Source organism: Anomaloglossus baeobatrachus, chromosome 1 (genome assembly GCF_048569485.1).
Source record: "Anomaloglossus baeobatrachus isolate aAnoBae1 chromosome 1, aAnoBae1.hap1, whole genome shotgun sequence".
In the NCBI taxonomy this organism is placed as follows: Eukaryota; Metazoa; Chordata; class Amphibia; order Anura; family Aromobatidae; genus Anomaloglossus; species Anomaloglossus baeobatrachus.
Window position 1 is genome coordinate 280,580,956 of NC_134353.1, and position 14,471 is coordinate 280,595,426.

Here is a 14,471-nt window from a genome sequence, read left to right on the forward strand (position 1 = left end):
GGGCTCGTAGCTGGCATCGCTTAGAGGAATATTGCTCTCTGTGATCCACCATCCAGCTGTCATTATGTGCAATAGTTTCTGTAATGGGGTCTCATTCATGTTTTCCGGTAATGGCTTCTGAGGACATCAGTATGAGCTATAATTTATACTATAATAAAATGTATGGCAAACATTTGAAGAATATCTTTTTATTGCACTCGGTAACAACTGCAGATGTTAGAACATTTCCTGGAAAGGATTTCTCGGAAATCAGATGTACCAAATAGAATTTATTGCTCGGTGAATTGTCTTAAATTTGTTTCTTTGTGGTTCAGCTCAGATCCGAACAAGTTCATCTCTGCAGCCCATTTTGTCATTCTTTTTTTTACATTAAGCTGCAGTGCAGGAACTTGCTAAAGAACATTTATTTGGGGTTAATAGTATGATTTAGACCATTTCCAGGGTGCATGCTTACCTCCAGCCTTTGTACTTCCTTCACTTCCATGGTGAGGTAGTCTGCAACATTCTCCTCTTCTACACACTCATGATTTCACTGGACTTGTATGGGGGCATCGCGATTCTACCCTCATATCATCTGGAAGGATTGGGCATGTTCAAATTAATATGCCCAATCCCCTTTGTTTTCTCCAGAGATGAGAAGTTTAAAGTAGACCAGAGGTGAAATATTCTTAAAGGGAACATGTAACCAATTTTTTCACTATGAAACCAAAAATGGTACCTTCTTTAGCTCCTGGGCTGCATTCTATGAAGGTGTTCCTTGTGCCCTAACTCTCCTTGCAGACCCCAAATATAACGTTATAAAACCTGACCATTAGGTATGCTAATGACTTATGGGGCTCAGATGGGCGTGCTCATTTTTGTCTCCTGTCCCTCCTTGTGGCCTTCTTCACCATCCTCCTTTCATGATTGACGTGATGACGCCGCCGTCGTCTGCCAAATCTTGCGTCTTTGCAGCCGGTGCGGTGTTTGCGCATGCGCGAAATTATGGTCGGGTACGAGGATGACGCAGGGGACATCATGCACATTTTTGGTTTCATAGTGAAAAAAATGGTGACAGGTTCCCTTTAAAGGGGTTTTCCCACTATCAAAGTTTATTTTTTTCAATAAATCTTGGAATAATAGTAATTTCCACTATTGGATGTGTTTAAAAAATGTTCCTGTGCTGAGATCTTATAAGATTAGCTCAGCACAGGAACATTTTTTTTTTTTTTAATCACACCAAACTGTGGAACTTTTTCCAATATCTATCGATTAGAATGAACTTTGTTAGAGGGACAACCCTTTTAAAGGGCTTCTCCACTTCCTTGACATAGTTACTGGTTCTGCCATAAATTCTTAAGGCTAATGCCCCTATATAATCCTGTGTACCTTTTCTGCCAAGAGTAATGTTGCTTTATGCCATTTTCTTCACTTTCTGTCCCCATGGCACCAGCTCTGTTGTCGCAACTATCACTTTTCCATAGATTTATCTGCTGCCTTCTGACTAAATTTCCCATCATTCCTTGTGCTGTGCAGCTTTAGTCACACTTTCACATCTCATGGAGGCTAACGATATCGCTGGTGAAAGCACCCGCCCCCATCGTTTGTGTCACGGGCAAATCGCTGCCCGTGGCGCACAATATCGTTAGGAGCCGGCACACTACTTACCTGCCTGCGATGTCGTTCTGGCCGGCGAACCGCCTCCTTTCTAAGGGGGCGATTTGTGCTGCGTCACAGCGGCGTCTCTAAGAGGCCGCCCAATAGAAGCGGAGGGGTGGAGATGACCGGGTGTAACATCCCGCCCACCTCCTTCCTTCCTTAATGCGGGCGGCCGCAGGGACGGTGATGTTAGTCGATCCTGCGGTGTCACACATAGCGATGTGTGCTGCTGCAGGAACGACGAACAACCTGCGTCCTGCCACAGCAACAATTTTATGAAAATGAACCACGTGTCAACGATCAATGATTAGGTGAGTATTTTTGATCGTTAACAGTCGTTCGGAGCTCTTACATACAACGATGTTGCTAAGGAGGCTGGATGTGCGTCACGGAATCCGTGACCCCGGCGATATATCAATAGATCCGTTGTTGCGCGTAACGGGGCCTTTAGCTTCAGCAGTGTGTCATCGGATGTTTTATGGTGACATGCTGGTCAGTCACCTGACCGCTGCAGCTAATCATAGTGGTCTGGAGGCTGGTGGAACGGTGATATCACCTCTTTCTGGCTGCGCAGACCACTGAGTGTCTGTGCTGGATCCCTGTGGGTGCCGGCAGATGAGTATAAGTAGTTTATATGTATTATTCCCGGGGCAGAGTTTGGTTTTGCAGAGACAAGTTTCCTTTTTCTTGATCTTGTTCCTATATCATACTTGATGCCGCGCTCCATTATTCCCACAGTGCAGTGTTTTTTGTCAGTCTTGGTTCCTGGGGAATGGATTAGTGATTAGTCGGCAGTGTATTTTGGGATGATGATGTTAGATTTCCGCCCCTTTGGCCTCTTCTGCAGCTGTCCTCCTTCGCCTGCTCGATTTTGTGATACACCAGTGTGGGCGATCCTCAGTGCCAGTCCGCCCGCATTTCACACCTTGTGTTGCCATTCTCACTCTGTTATTAATGTGGAATGGTGTGCGGTCACATCCCATTTAGGGGTTGTGTGGATTTTTTCCAGATATTGTACATTACTTCTGCTCATAGCAATAATAATAATAATATAAAGCAATGCCATGCATTAGAGACATGTTACTGGCGTTTTTGAAAGCTTTCTTGTGCTATCTTTTATTTTGTAATATTTTTTTTTTTTCCTACATACGATTTTTAAAATTATATTCAAAGCATGATATATTTTGGAAAAAAAACCTACTGACCCAGAAAACAAAATGCCGTGTATGAAGACTGTCCAATGTTTAGCTGCACTTTCGACGCGGATGAAAATGTCATAAAATGTGTTTAAAACTTGTTAGGAATGAAATGAAACATGGAGACGCCGTGTCCTTGTCTCTCCATGCCATCCAGAAAAAAGCAAAACAGAACCCCCCCCCCCCCACCCCTTGTGACATCTCGCGTTTCACATTGGCACACTGGCCCAGGCCACATGGTGCCGGGAGGTCAGAGCTGGCTGCGGAATGCCTGAGTGACACCGGCCAGCTGCCTCTACCCACACATGGACTGGAGGCCGGCCGCTGCACATCACTGTAGCCTTTGTCTGCATCACATTGAAGGTATTGTACCTTAGTTTTTACTTTATTTATATACTACTGCTGTGATGGACACTTGGACACGTGTTGTTTCATGGGCACTTGTTCTGGCTGTAAATAGTAGGGGCAGTTTACCCTTGATGTTTCCGATTCACCAGTGTCATTTGACATTCACGCTTTGCTTGACGTTCTCCAACAACCTCGTTTACCTACACAGTGTAAGCAAAGTAAGTTCAAATGATATATGTATTGGTTCACACAAAGGCGGTTTGGTAGTTTATCTCCTGTCCTGTGCGTGTATAGCTAGACCAACTTTTTGTAGAGCAACTATTCTTTTTTTTTTTTTTTTTCCTCCGAGAATTCTTTACCATATAAGTAGTCCTGTTGAACGTCCAGTGACCAGTGTGAGAGTTTGTGTGATAACACTACGACCCTGTGCGCACGCTGCAGTATTTGCCTCGGTTTTGCTGCGGAAACGTTCAGAACCTTTCTGCAGTCATTCCCCAGCAAAACCTATGGTAAAAAAAAATGGTGTGCGCACACTGCGTTTTTTTTTCCCCTACAGATTTTGCTGTAGAATTTCTGCAGCAAAAAGAATGAGCATGTCACTTCTTTTCTGCAGGTACCTGTAGTTTTTGGCATAGATAATGGTAAAAAACCGCAGGGACCAACGCACGGAAAAACCACGGCAAAAACGCGGATGCAGTTTTACCGCGACTTTTGCCGCGGGTGCGGCTGTGATGCACTTTATTGATCCCGTGGGAAATGATCGTATCGTATCGTATTCTGCCAGAAGTGCTGATTTTTCTTAAGAAAAGTCCATTCCTTTCTCGCCTTTTCATTGGGGGACACAGACAGTGGGTTATATGTTGTCTCCAGGGGAGGCTTGACACTAGGTATAAAAAAAAGAGTTAGCTCCTCCTCCCACAGCATATAACCCCAGCTAGGCGGGAACTAGCTCAGTTCTTTTTGGTGTCAGCAGGGAGGCTGACACGTCTGGCCTGAGCCCCAGGCCAGCTCATGTTTTTTGTTTATTTCTTTTTCTTTGTGATTTTATTCTATTTTTGACTATGGGGCAATACCAGGGTGTGCTCACCCTCGTTCCCCCCGCTTACGGGCAGAGGAAACCTGGCGTGCAAAAGCCGTCAGTCTTCCCTCGCGCCCAAGTGGTCGGGTCTGCGTACCCCTCCAGGCTCCCTGGAAGCACCTCACAAAGGTAGCTCCAGAGGGCTAAGCAGAGCCGAGCACCTGCTAGCCTTGAGCCGAAGATGCGTCCCCGAGATCTCCGCATCCCAGGACAGACGCGTCTTTAGACGGAGCAAGAGCAGGTAGGGAGACGACGTGTATCCGTCCCCTGCATCCAACCGCCGCCTGAGGAGGCGCCGGTGAGGCGATGCAGGCCGTGTTCCCGGGTAAGCATCATAAATTTAGCTCCCGGTGTCGGCCTGCATTCTTAGCAACGCCCCCTCCACTGCTCCAGAAGCCGCTCCCTCTAGTGGGCCGTCTCTCCCCTCCATGCTGCCAGAGAACGCTGGATGCCATTACATGTGGGGAGCAGACACTGGTGAGATCGCCTCCTTGGCTCTGCAACTCTGCAGCACTATATACTGCTCTGTTCAGCGGTATATCGCTGTCTTCCTAGCGGTGTGTGCCTGCTGGCTGGCGGTGTATATCAGCTTTTAGCTGTATATACTGACTGTGTCTGCAGGTATATACTGACTGTTTGGCAGTGAATGCCACTTTACTATTGGTATATACCAGCTCTGTATAGCAGTCCCTTTCTAATACTGCTAGTAGCTCCTCACCCACAGTAGTGTAATACTGCTAGAGGCTCACAGTACTAATTGTACGTTTTGTTGCTGACATGCGTAAAAACCGCAAGGGTGATAAAGCTTCCCAGGCATCTTCTATGGACCTGTACTATGCTTGTACCACCTGTGGAAGCTCGTTTCCCAATGGGCGAAGCTATCCACTCTGCTGGGGCTGCGATGCTCCTACTACAGTGTCACAACAGGCAAAAAACCAAGGAGAAAAATTGTAGGAAAAATACCCTGACTATAAATAAATAAATTGCAATTTATTTATAGTCAGGGTATTTTTCCTACAATTTTTCTCCTTGGTTTTTTTCTAGTCTTGAGGCTGCAATTCACATGCTTGTAATGTTGCATGTTTATTGAACATTTGTTACAGCTCAGTTTTTTTGTGTTTTTTTTTTTTGTGTTTTTTTTTTTTGTGTTTTTTAGTGTCACAACAGGCGTTGCCGGACCAGGGGGTCGTGCAATCTGTGGGTTCGGCCCCGACCACCATTCAGGCAGCACCCCCGTCTGATGAGGCTATCCCTGCATGGGCTCTTCTGATGTCTAAAAGGTTAGATGACCTGGCCGCTCAGATATCCCAGCCTTCCACAGGCTCCCGCAGCCTCCCCCCGGCTCCGCTCCCTCAGAGGAGCCCGCCTTCGTCTGGTGTATCATCCCCAGTACGTAAAAAGGCTGTCTCCAAAAGGCGCCATTGCGACCGCTCCACCTCGTCTGACTCACACGATGGTCAGTCTGACTCAGGCTCCGTGACCTTTAGTATTCACGATTCCCGAGACTCTGACTCTGATTCAGATGTCCCTTCTGAGTCTAGGCATATGGAAGACACTTTAATAGCGACTGTCAATCACTCTGTCGATTTCTGATCAGCCCTCGGACCCGACTTCTTAGTCGGCAATCAAGCGAGCCAAGAAGCCTTCTAAGTCCTTTGCCCAGGATCCAATTTTTCATCAAATCATATCTAAACGGTGGGATCACCCTGATAGAAGGTTTAATAAAAAATTCTCCTCTTCATTCGCTTATCCCTTTCCTCCGGAAATGGTTAAGCCCTGGTCGGTACCCCCCGTTGTGGATCCGCCAGTATCCAGACTGGCTAAACACACGGTTATGTCTGTTTCAGACAACGCGTCTCTCAAGGACTCGTCCGACCGCGCAGTTGAGGCTGCGGTCAAATCTATTTTCCAGGCTTCGGGCTCCTCTCTGCGCCCCCTGTTTGCCATGACATGGGTGGCAAGAGCTATGAGCGTGTGGAGTAGGAACCTGCGCAAGTTGCTTCGCCCTTGCAATATTCCTCCAGAGGCTCTTGAGATTCTTGATTTGTTCTCTCTCGCCTCTAATTATTTTCTTCACGGCTCCCTAGATGCAGCTAGCTGGTCAGCCCTAACGGCAGCCAATGCTGTCTTCGCCCGCAGGGTTCTGTGGCTAAAAATATGGAATGCGGACAGTGCCTCCAAGAAGTCCCTGTCCACACTTCCCTTCCAGGGTCTTCGTCTGTTTGGTGAATCCCTGGACAAACTCATATCTGAGGCGACGGGTAGTAAAAGTACCATTCTACCACAAAAGCGGCCTGTAGCCAGAAATTTCAAAAAATCTTCTTGGCGCAGGCACTCCTTTCGGCCTGCCCCCCAAAAACCATCGGCCCAAGAACCGTCCCAACGCTTAGATCGAGGATCCGGTCCCTCAAGGGGCTCTTCTTGGCGTTCCCACTCCAAGCAACCTAAACCCAAAGGACCTCGCTCTGTACAGGCCCCCTCAGCATGACGCCAGGTATCCCGCAGATCTGACTCCTGTGGGAGGGCGGCTTCTGCTTTTTCGGGATATCTGGCTACTTCAACTTCAACAAGTCATCCCTCATTCCTCATCAGCGCATCACCTTTCTAGGTATGCTGATAGACACGGCTCAGTCCCGGGTTTTTCTTCCAGAGGACAAGAGGTCTTCCCTGATCCGGGCCGCCCAATCCCTCCGCTCTTGCCGTCGCACATCCCTTCGGAATGGAATGAGAGTGTTAGGCAAGATGGTGGCGGTCATAGAAGCCGTGTCCTTTGCCCAGTTCCATCTGCGCCCTCTACAACTGGATCTTCTATCCTCCTGGGACAAGAATCCAGCTTCCCTGGACCGGTCAGTCCGCCTGTCTCGGTCTGCGCTCAGCTCCCTCGTCTGGTGGACTCAAGCCTCATCCATATCTCAAGGGAAGTCCTTCCGCCCGGTCCACTGGCAGGTAGTCACGACGGATGCCAGCCTGATAGGCTGGGGGGCGGTCTTTCTCCACCACACGGTTCAGGGACGCTCCTTCCGAGCGCTCTCTGCACATCAATGTTCTGGAGATCAGAGCCATATTTTTGGCCCTTCAGAATTTTCAACCCTTACTATTGGGCCTCCCTGTTCGGATCCAGTCAGACAATGCCACGGCCGTGGCTTACATCAACTGTCAGGGAGGAACTCGCAGCAAGGCAGCGATGAAGGAAGTATCCAGGATTCTTCTTTGGGCAGAGAAGCACATCCCCATTATTTCAGCTGTCCATATCCCAGGGGTAGACAACTGGGCCGCTGACTTTCTCAGCAGGCAAGGTCTAGTGGCAGGAGAATGGTCCCTCCACGACGAAGTGTTCCATCAGATCACTCTTCGTTGGGGACTCCCGGATGTGGACCTCATGGCGTCTCGAATGAACGCCAAAATACGTCCCTTCATATCTCGGTCGAGAGACCTGCTAGCGCTCGGCTCCGACGCCCTAGTCTTTCCATGGTCGCAGTTTCGCCTACCCTACATCTTCCCTCCGTTTCCTCTCATTCCGAGAGTAATCAAGAAAATCAAAGCGGAGGGGAATCCCGGTGATCCTCGTGGCCCCGGACTGGCCCAGGAGAGCCTGGTATCCAGAGCTCCTCCAACTTCTCAGCGACACTCCCTGGCATCTTCCGACCGCCCGGATCTTCTGTCGCAAGGTCCAATATTCCACCAGAATACAGCACAGCTGCATTTGACGGCGTGGCGCTTGAATCCCTGATTCTAGCCAATTCGGGTCTTCCAGGGTAGTTCATACCATGCTTAATGCTCGGAAACCTTCCTCCGCCAGAATTTACCACAGGACCTGGAAGACCTATCTTTCCTGGTGTGACAGTCATAATCGGTCGCCCCTGACCTTTTCAATCCCTAATGTTCTTGCTTTTCTGCAAGACAGTCTGGACTCTGGTCTTGCTCTCAGTACCCTTAAAGGACAAGTTTCTGCCTTGTCGATTTTTTTCCAGAAGCAGCTGGCTTCTCGCACTCAGGTCCGTACCTTTCTTCAAGGGGTAGCGCATTTGGTCCCTCCTTATCGCCACCCTTTAGATCCCTGGGATCTGAATCTGGTTCTGGGAGTCCTTCAACTTCCTCCTTTCGAACCTCTGAGAGAAATCTCTCTTCAACGACTGTCTTGGAAGTTGCCTTTTTAGTCGCTATTACCTCTATCAGGCGAGTGTCCAAACTGGCAGCTCTTTCCTGTCGCTCACCTTACCTGATATTCCATCATGATAAGGTGGTCCTTCGGCCTTCCCCGCCTTCCTTCCGAAGGTCGTATCCTCTTTCCACCTGAATGAGGACATTGTGTTGCCGTCATTCTGCCGGGCCCCGTCCACTCCTTTGAGAAAGCCCTTCACACTCTCGATCTTGTCAGGGCTCTGCAGATCTACATCTCCAGAACAGCGCAGTTGCGCAAGTCCGATGCCCTCTTCGTCCTCCCAGTAGGACACAAAAAGGGTAACCCGGCGTCTAAATCCACGATTTCTCGATGGATCAGGACTGCCATCTGTGAGGCATACAAAGCACGAGCAGTAGGTGCCTCCTGGGCTATCCGCCATCAGGCTTTGGCGGCCCAACTTTGCAAGGCCGCTACCTGGTCCAGTGTGCACACGTTCACAAAATTCTACAGAGTGCATACGCATGCATCCGCGGATGCTGCTCTTGGAAGACAAGTCCTTCAGGCAGCAGTGGCCCATTTATAAGTGGCCACTGCTCGGTTCTTGACAGTGTTTTGATATGTGTTCACTGCAGTTGCAGTTGTTACTCAGCTCTTAGTCTGATGTTATACACTGTTAATAGTTCAGTTCCCACCCAGGGACTGCTTTGGGACGTCCCACTGTCTGTGTCCCCCAATGAAAAGGCGAGAAAGGAAAGGACATTTTTGTGTACTCACCGTAAAATGTCTTTCTTGGAGCCTTTCATTGGGGGACACAGCTCTCGCCCTTGTGGTTTTGGTTATCCTTTTCCTACTGCTTTTACACCAAACTGAGCTAGTTCCCGCCTAGCTGGGGTTATATGCTGTGGGAGGAGGAGCTAACTCTTTTTTTTATACCTAGTGTCAAGCCTCCCCTGGAGACAACATATAACCCACTGTCTGTGTCCCCCAATGAAAAGGCGAGAAAGGAATGGACTTTTCTTAAGAAAAATCAGCACCCTCTGGCAGAATACGATACGATACGATACGATACCATCATTTCCCACGGGATCAATAAAGTGTATCACAGCCGCACCCGCGGCAAAAGTCGCGGTAAAACTGCATCCGCGTTTTTGCCGTGGTTTTTCCGTGGGTTGGTCCCTGCGGTTTTTTACCATTATCTATGCCAAAAACTACAGGTACCTGCAGAAAAGAAGTGACATGCTCATTCTTTTTGCTGCAGAAATTCTACAGCAAAAATATAACCCACTGTCTGTGTCCCCCAATGAAAGGCTCCAAGAAAGACATTTTACGGTGAGTACACAAAAATGTCCTTTTTCTAGTGCGCACATGTCTTACCACGTCATAGTGACAGGGCGGATACGCCCTTACTTACGTAGCGCTCACTAATATACAAATTGGGCACACTGAATACAATTTTATGGTAAAACAATAATGTAACAATTTATTGAGATTGCATCAGGATAATGTTCAATTATGGAATGGCAGAAGCAATATTACCCTGTTCTATTGATTAAATTAATGTAAATCATACAATCAATGTAAATCATAGTACATAGAGAAATAAACATCAATACATTACCAGGTATTGTAGCATCACTTCTCCACCGGAGGGACCTCGGTCAACAAGAAGGAACAATACTCTGGTCTTAATATCAAGAAGAAGTGAATCCACTATACCTTCTGTAATGTCCCTAACTCGTTGAGCAAAATCCCTTCCTTTTAGGCCCGTTTCCCACGTCAGTGAAAAACACTGACGTTTTTCATTGGCGTGTAAAACACGCACATGTTCCTCCGTGTGCCGTGAATCACGGCACACGTGGGTTGTCTAAGTGCAATCCGGGCTCCGCTCTCCGTGGCCCGTGATTGCACTTAGAAATCAACTCGCCTGTGCACGCTCCCGCTCTCCATGGTGCTGATCGCTCCCGCGGTGCAGCATCCGGCCGGCGCTGACCCCCGCAGCAGCTACTTCCGGGTCGGCTGTGTCGTGCATCATGAATATGCGCGACAGTAATGAGCCGGCTCAGAAGCAGCAAGCTTCACGGGCTGCAGAGGACATCGCTGGAGCCGGGTGAGTAAAAATGATTTTTATTTTAAAAGCACGTTTTTTTCTGGCACGTGTTTCACGGACCACACCACTGCGTGGTCCGTGGGACATCAGTGATGCCAGAAAAAAATGGACATGTCTCCGTGCGGCAATCACGGACACGCGGGTACGCCGCACGGAGACACGTGCAGTGAAAAATCACTGATGTGTGAGCAGACCCATTCATTATAATGGGTCTGCGTATGTCAGTGATTCTGGTACGTTTAAAAAAAAGCAGAAACGCACCAGAATCACTGACGTGTGAAACAGGCCTTAGACACAGCTCCCACATACTCCTCTCCCACATGCAGCTGCGCAGTACATTTTAGTCAAATCAACAGTATCTTGCAGTTGCGCAGTACAATTTAGTCAAATCATCAATATCTTGCAGTTTCACAATACAATTTAGTCAAATCATCAGTATCTTGCGCAGTACATTGTTTTTCTCAGGGAAAAACAATGACCACATTGCACAATATGCTGTTTCTCTCAGCATAAAACTTCAAGGTTATCATAGTTATTTTACTCCGATGTTCCCTAATTGTTACTTTTTCACTAATTACAGCACAATACTTCATGTTGCTTGCCACTCATTATGGCATAACCACTTCAAGGTTTTCCAGTATGTTGCTCTTTGCAAAGCTGAATCTTATGATCACCATATAATGCTCTAAGGTTTTAGCACATGGACAATCATGACTTCCATATCTTAGCCCAGTCACTCACTCATACTTGTTTCATTTGTATCACACGACATAGCCACGTTGCTTTTTTATGTGCTTTTTTTCTGCACATAAAAAGCATGTTTTGGCAGGAAAAACGCAGAAGAAGAAAAAACGCTAAATTTTATTGTGTTTGTGCCTTTAGTCATATGCATTTTTTCAGCTTTTTTTCTTTTCTTAAGACATGGTGATCAGTTGAGGCACTGTACCCCTACAATTGCCGAAGGGTATCCGGCTGATGTTATTGCCGAGACCTGGCTCTCACTGCACAGAACGGTGCCCGCGTTGCTCCTGGCAGTTTGACCTCCTAAATGCTGTGATCGGGGCGGTTGCAGCATTCATGAGGCAGGGAGAGGAATCACTTACCTCTCCCCGGCAATCGGGTCCCTGTAATGCTATTACAGGGATCCGATTGCTGCCATAGTAACCCTGGGTCATCACCATGACGACCCCAGGTTACTGAGCTACAGAGAATAAGGAATAACGTTTGGAACACCATTCTAAGTCTGAACTGGGTGCAAAAACCTAAAAAAACATCACTATGCGGAGATAAGGTATGCACACCAGTGACTATGTAAGGGGAATACATGAAATAGCAGAAACTGCTGTGTGAAAACTGACTTGAAAAATCCAATAGCTATATGTAAGAGTGAAAATGTGAAAAATGGAATCTGCATTACTGCCATGAACATATGAATCAAGAGAAATTTAGCTACTGAATTGATCAATGCAACAGAGCCCCAACACTACGCCAAAGTATTTCTCTACGTTGGGGTCCCTAGCTTGTGTGTGTCCTCTCATGTAGTTAAAAAACTTACCGTGTACTGCTATTTCATGTATTCCCCTTACATAGTCACTGGTGTGCATACCTTATCTCCCCATAGTGATGTTTTTTAGGTTTTTGCACCCAGTTCAGACTTAGAATGGTGTTCCAAACGTTATTCCTTATTGTTAGTATTTTTTCGTTTGTGAACCCTCCCCAACCACACCTATTGCCAATCCATATCATACGCATAAATAGCCTGGGTCTCAGCTTCCCATACACGGTAAGTTTTTTAACTGCATGAGAGGACACACACAAGCTAGGGACCCCAACGTAGAGAAATACTTTGGCGTAGTGTTGGGGCTCTATTGCATTGATCAATTCAGTAGCTAAATTTCTCTTGATTCATATATTCATGGCAGTAATGCAGATTCCATTTTTTCACATTTCACTCTTACATATAGCTATTGGATTTTTCAAGTCAGTATTCACACAGCAGTTTCTGCTATTCCATGTATTCCCCTTACATAGTCACTGGTGTGCATACCTTATCTCCCCATACTGAGCTACAGTGAGCCTCACCCACAATGCTGTATGCACAGTGTGAGGCAAAGTGCTGCGCTATAATCCACTGTAGTGATAAAGCTCTGCAGGGGAATATAGAAATGCTGAAACAATTGACATGCTGCTTCCTTTTTCAGCAACAAAATCTGCAAGGAAAAAAAAGAAGCAGCATGTGCACAGCAAGTCACGATTCTCATAGACTTTGCTGGGATGCTTTTTCCTTGCTTTTATTGATTAGGCTGGTTTCACACTACGTCTTTTTAACATCCGTTGAAAACGTTTTTTTAACGGAAGTACGGATCCTGCTTTTACAGCAAATAACGTATGCAAACGCATATGTTATTTTGCAGGATCCTGCACTGGATGTTTAGGGGCGGGCATTGGAGTCATGTGATCGGGAGTGAGGGGAAGTAGACTGGGAGGAGGCTTATGACAGCTGCAGACGCTGGTAACCAAGGTAAACATCGTCCTTGGATACCCGATATTTATGTTGGTTAGCAGTGTCTGCAGCTGCTAGGAGCAGGGGAGAGAGAGAGAGAGAGAGAGAGATCGAGAGATCGAGAGAGAGATCGAGAGAGAGATCGAGAGAGAGATCGAGAGAGAGATCGAGAGAGAGATCGAGAGAGAGATCGAGAGAGATCGAGATCGAGAGATCGAACTCTGGGCATGCTCAGTCCAAAAGCAGGATCCTGTCTATCAGCATGCAGCGTTCACCTGCGTTTGCGTGCGTTATAGTCAGGATCCAGCAATTTGCAGTATTTGGACGGAGCTCAAAAACGCTACATGTTGCGTTTTTGAAACATGTAAAAATAACGCAAAAGGACGGATCCTGCGTCTAACGGACGCAAACGCACGCAAACGCAGGTGGACGCGAGTCCATTGAAAAAGCATTGACATGAAAACGGATTTGCACAGGATCCGTACTTCCGTTAAAAAAACGTTTTCAACGGATGTTAAAAAGACGTAGTGTGAAACCAGCCTTAATATCTGCAAGGAAAAACGCATGAAAAAACGCCACGTGTGCACATAGCCTAAATTTACCACACCTGCTCCGTATTCACACATGAGAACTTGGAACACCACTGAGCTACATGACACCGGGGAGGGAAAGTGGCAAATTTGGCCATTTTTACTTACTTTTGTTGCTTGTGGCTTATCTATTAGTGGCTGTGTTGAGTTATTTAGAGATCAAATTTACAAGCTGCACACTGACTACTTTACATTGTATCAAAGTGTCATATCTTCAGTGTTGTCCCATGGAAAGGTATAATAAAATGTGTACAAAAATGTGAGGGGTGTACTCACTTTTGTGATATATTGTACTTGCCTCATCACAACATGAATTACTTCTGTATAAAATCTAAATGGTGCTGTGCTGGTCATGTCATCCGTTGTCTGCATGCTGAAATAAAGACCATGGCTTTCCTCGCCTGAAGAGCTGCATGTTTCTCCTTTCTTTTATTTATAAAATCTAGCACTACAACCACTACACCGCTGTTTAGCTTTTTGTAAACTAATGATTGTGTCAGGTATTGCAGCCTGACATTTGCTTTCTCATGTACAGAACCATGGAATCAATGGTGCTCTATAAATAAATAATAATAGTATCTGTAGGTCAGTTTCTGCCTCAGATGAAAACACGGGGGAACACTATTCTCCTTATGGAGACTTTGCAAGCCAGTCTGACTGGATGCTAGTAAGGGGACTTATAGCTGCAATGCCCCTCTGCAAAATATTCAAATTTTCTCTCCAGGACAGGAGACAAACTCTAGCGCAGCACCACCTATTGGAAGTAGCGATCCTAAAAGTTAAATGTGGATTTTTAACAATCCTTTCAATATAACTTAGGATATATATGCCAGATCAGAATCCCAATTTGCAGACACTGTGTTTCGGGGTGCTTGCCCCTCGTCAGTG

General features: G+C 46.7%; 1 protein-coding gene across 4 annotated transcripts in view; it reads left to right on the forward strand.

The window, feature by feature from the left end:
• Positions 1-14,471, forward strand: part of AIMP1 (aminoacyl tRNA synthetase complex interacting multifunctional protein 1) — a 136,250-nt gene that overhangs the window by 41,144 nt on the left and 80,635 nt on the right. Inside the window, exon 1 of one of the 4 annotated variants that reach the window (XM_075350497.1) lies at positions 2,215-2,239. The exons of 2 other annotated variants lie outside the window; for them this stretch is intronic. The gene's annotated coding sequence lies outside the window, so the exon portion shown is untranslated. Of the gene's footprint in view, positions 1-2,214; positions 2,240-3,091; positions 3,198-14,471 lie in introns of those variants that run through there. One more of the 4 variants, XM_075350476.1, reaches the window with a different exon arrangement.